The sequence below is a fragment of the Adiantum capillus-veneris genome, chromosome 5, assembly GCF_014529385.1.
Source record: "Adiantum capillus-veneris isolate H3 chromosome 5, ASM1452938v2, whole genome shotgun sequence".
Classification (NCBI taxonomy): domain Eukaryota; kingdom Viridiplantae; phylum Streptophyta; class Polypodiopsida; order Polypodiales; family Pteridaceae; genus Adiantum; species Adiantum capillus-veneris.
In genome coordinates, this window is record NC_140935.1 from 159514741 (window position 1) to 159519755 (window position 5015).

General features: G+C 43.7%; 1 pseudogene; it reads left to right on the forward strand.

The window, feature by feature from the left end:
* The first annotated feature begins 4105 nt into the window (after positions 1 to 4105).
* LOC147458418 (histone H2A-IV pseudogene) lies at positions 4106 to 4745 on the forward strand (annotated as a pseudogene).
* The last annotated feature ends 270 nt before the right edge of the window (positions 4746 to 5015 follow it).

A 5015-nucleotide genomic window follows, 5' to 3' on the forward strand; every position in this document is an offset into this window, starting at 1 on the left:
ATGTATGTGGTAGGTGTGAAATAGTTCCACAAATAAACTTATAGGACAAAAATTAGCAATCTTTACCAATTGAGTAGGTACTCAATTTCATAGGGACCTCTGCACATCCCTAAACAACTTGCTTTTGAGAGCCTCACACACGGTGGTGTCCGGGACTGGCCAATCAATACAACTCCAATTGGTAGGGAGAGGGAGTTTAACGAGATTACCTTTTTTATTTTTATGGTTGAGCTGGTAGAAATTCTCATAGAAGAAAATTCCCTCATCTGCAAGACTCTTGCTAGTTCTTCCATCGTATTGTAAAACACCAATGTCAATGTGGGTTACAGAGATGAGACCTATAATACACTCCAATGGCTCCCATTCCTCATTTGATGAAGGATAGACATCTTCAATTGCAACAACAAAATGTAAGACACCTAGTCTAACTACTGAAATTCATGAAGAACTTATGAGAAATATATCTTGCTCGATTAATATTGTTCTACCTCTTCAAAAAAAAATAAAAATAAAGAGAACAACAAGGTCTCAAAGTAAGAATAGAGAGTGAAGGATATGAACACACTCACAGTTGCATCAAGGATGATAAGCCAACGAGACATCTCCGCCATTAACACTCACATTGGAGTGACTATAGACATGTTGTACCAAAACTTCCTTAACAGTTTTCTTGCCCACCTCCACTTTGAAATCTAGCACTTGTGCTTTCCATGCTGAACAAAAAATATTTTCTGTTGAGGATCTTTTCCTCCTTCTTGGTTGCATAAGAAAACCCAAGAACCTTTGTATATTGTGTGTTGTTGCCATTGACTATCTATATTGATGAATTTTGAGATAGTGATAGAGCTTATGGTGCTAAATGGCCTCCTTGGGAGACTAATGGCGAGGCTTTCTGGGGAGAGAGCACAACAACCCCTATAGCTATTAGGGCAGGAAGAAGAAGAAGGAGAAACCATGGCTCTTTTTGCGTGGTAGAAGAAAGCGTCAACTTGCTTCCAATGGAGGGGAATTCAGTTTTGAACGCTTGGTTATGGAGCAAGAGCTTTTGGTGGCGGGAGAATGATACATTATCCTAGCTATCTTTCAGTACCATAACTACATACAGACCCTAGGCCCACATATAGATACCTTCAATGCCGTAAAAACGAGGTTTACCTCATGTTCTTCTCTTTTGCATTATTTGATTTATTTCTTCCTATTTATACGTTATGTTGGCTTGATGTTCATTGGATGCGCCTCCTTTTCTCTCTCCTCAACAAGGCCCTCCAAATGACCTCCCAAATTCCCTAATGCATAACCTTTACCATATGCAAGTAGGACAATCACTTGAAAGTTGTCCTTGGTGGGGGCACCAAAAAAGGTGGCAGTCGAATGCAAGCAACAAGAGAAGTGGACTCTAATCGCCTCTCAAGGCTCCTATGTTGCTCATTGGGGTTAGGCCTAATGCAAACACAACACACAAACCCCAACAACAACACACACCTGAGCAACACCACACACAAAATTTGGAAAATTTAAAGGAACCACTTGGTTTTGTTGGGCCATGAACTAGGGTGGTTGTTGTAAAGGGGGGGGGGGGGGAGAGAGAGAGAGAGAGAGAGAGAGAGAGAGAGAGAGAGAGAGCGATTAAATTTGAACCAATTCTACACAAAACTTTCATCACTCAAAGAAGAGTGAAGTAAAATATTGAATCCACTACTAACATCAACTTAAAAAGAAAAACAAATACTTTTCAAATTCCTCGGACTCTTCTTTTTCACATGGGTGCCCTAGGCACTCACCCCTTGCCTTCTATCCTAGTGCGCTCCATCCATTATCCTTTTCCCCTCACTACCTCGAGACTACCTCCCCTTCTCCCATCGCCCATCCTCCTTATCACACTCAATGCCCTTGGAGCTCACATCAAAACTTCCAAGGGGCAAGCATCCCTCTCTCTCTCTCTCTCTCTCTCTCTCTCTCTCTCTCTCTCTCCCCCCCCCCCCCCCCCCCCCCCCCCCCCCCCCCGCCCCCCCCCAACCATTTGCATAGACATTGCCAAGATCGCTTGTCACAAGCTATTGAGGAGCTACATGAATAATAGGTTATGAGTTTAATCCTAAGTTTTCAATCCAGTCTCATCACCAAAATTCATCCCAATTCCAATGAAAACATAATTTTTCAAAATTGTGCCTCGACCCTACTTGTGACTTGATAAGATTAGCCACTTATCATGAAAATCACCAAACTTAAAATTGGCCACCACATATATAGGCTCCACAAATCAGAACAAAATCACATTTTTGGCAAACCACCAACACTCACTACTTCAGCTTGCCTACCGAGCTTCCATATAGAGACATGGGGATGAAAACTGTAACACTCAATTATGTTTCCATAAGTGAAGTCCTCGAAATAGATGGTTGACCAATAATGTATAAAAATTGGATGGTTGAACAACATTGTAGAATTTGAAAGGATGTGTGGGAGTCATTAAGACAACTCTACAATGTATAAACGTACAAGTTGTCCACACTCACTGACATCAAATTGACTTTGAGAAATAACTGGAGCCAAAGTCAACGTTGTAACGATGGTTGGGATGATAGTGTGGTGGATCCCTTGGATGAGTATGGCTTGTAGGTATGCTTTGGACGGTACAATAGGGTAGTTTTCCTAAAGTTGCATGCCGACATCTATTTGCACTATGTCATACTACTCTAGTTTGTTGTTTGTAGAGACATGGAGATGAAGGAGGGATGGAGAGTGGTGTTGTACCGTGGCATCTACATAATATAAAATGAAAATGTTCATCTCACCTTTTATGCGCTTTGATATGTGGGAGCGATCAATGCTACAATATACACAGTATGATATGTATGAAAGTGGATGCCATGGTTACAATCTTGTACATACCTTATTGGGGAAGGCCTTGGATGTGGCATCTTGCATGGTTTTCCACTTTACATGCCTACTTTGTTATAATAATGGACATATGGCAAGTACATCATGGTGGCATGCTTGTTTTGCCTAGAAAATGCAATGCAGGCGAACACCATCCCAAAATAGCAACTGACATGTGTGATCAATGATGTGATTAGAGGTCATGACAACTGAAAAAATGATGTTCAACATGAAAATTTAGCTCAAGGGGAATTTTTCACAATTTGTTTGGACATTTTACGATCAAAATGAGTCATTTTGGGCTAAAAATAACCAAGAAAGCAATAAGATGCTATATGATACCCATTTGGGGTCAAAAAAAGGGAGAAAATGCCATGGATGTCACGGTGCCGTGACAACTGAAGCTGGAGAGGAGCTTGCTTGGTAACAAATTAGCACTTTCTCCCTTTTTGAAGAGGATACACAAATTTTTTCAATGGTGTGCTAGTGCACTCCAACCCTGCTCCTACCTTGTTTTTGACTATATGCGGACACGAAGTAGGGTTTTCTCTCTTCAAAAAGGTGCTTAAGCTTGCATGCAACCGTCTCAACGGCCCTTCTACAAGACTCAAGTAGTCGTTTTTTGCGTCTAGCGATACTGCACCAATAGCAAGCTACAGAGTCGTTGCACCATGAAAGGGTGTGCACATGCATCAACAAGCAGCAAGCCGCTACGTTGCACGAATATTGTTGATCTGCCAGGAAAATTTCCTCCGCTGCGACTAACTCGTGATAGTAGGATTTCTTATGTAGTTGGACGCTGCGGCATGAATCTTTGCTAATAACGGCGATTCTGCTCTCACTGTGTGCGCAAAGAGGGTCTCGCGTCTCTTTCCTTCCTTTTCGCAGGTTGCTGCAGCCCCTCCCTTCCCCTCTACATGTGCGAACCCTTTGAGGCGAGAATTTAAACGGGACAATATGGTCACGAAGCTACCATGACACGAAGAGCTTCTAATTTCAAACTATCCTAGGCGGTTTGAAAATGGGCGATGGGATTTTTGCCACATCAGCGATCCGCAATCGATAGATCGGAGCAAGACTATTGGTACAGAAAAGAAACAGATCGCACCCATATATAAACACCTAAAATTCCGACAGACGCACTGCGCAGTATTGTTTCTCTCGCCCGCAAGCTTCGAATCATGTACGACCCAAGACAACCGCATTCATATACCCGCAGGAAGCTATGGCGGCTGGTAGCGGCGGGAGAGGCAAGGCTGCAGGGAAGGCATCCGTCTCAAGAAGCTCCAAGGCTGGCCTGCAGTTCCCCGTCGGAAGAATCGCTCGCTTCCTGAAGGCAGGCAAATATGCCGAGAGAGTTGGGGCAGGAGCTCCCGTGTACCTCGCTGCTGTGCTGGAGTATCTTCTGTATGTTACATGGGCCCATGCTTTTCTGTTTAGTTTGACCTCATTGCTCCTGCTCTGTGCGTTCTCCCGTACGACTTCTCTGTTCAGATTGCTTCTTTTCTGTCACGCCTGTATCCTCTCCGATGACATGACATTCATTTCCACCTGTCTGTTGCTACATCTGGGACACACCGCCATTTCGTTTTAGTGTCTTCATTGTCTGGTAGAGTGTTTGGATTGATGCCGTTAACGTTGACAGTGTTGAGTCTCTGCAGGTTTTGGAGCTTGCTGGGAATGCATCCCGTGACAACAAGAAGACCCGCATTGTACCCCGACACCTCCAGCTTGCAATTCGGAATGATGAGGAGCTGGGCAAACTGTTGGGCCATGTGACTATTGCCAATGGAGGAGTGCTTCCCAACATTCATTCTGTTCTATTGCCCAATAAGAAAGCTTTGAGGGAGGCCTCCGTAGAGTAGCCAATCTCTCGTTTGGCTCACATTATTTTAAGGTTTTTGTTAACACCACCATTAGGATAATTTCTCGGCTCCTGTATTTAATAAGATTCCTTATGAGCAATCTCTCTCTCTCTCTCTCTCTCTCTCTCTCTCTCTCTCTCTCTCTCTCTCTCTCACACACACACACACACACACACACACACACACACACGCACACACACACGGGGTTGAATTTGCGAGAGAGATGTGATGTGGAGACGAGGGGAGAGATGGTGGGCGGTCTTGACATGA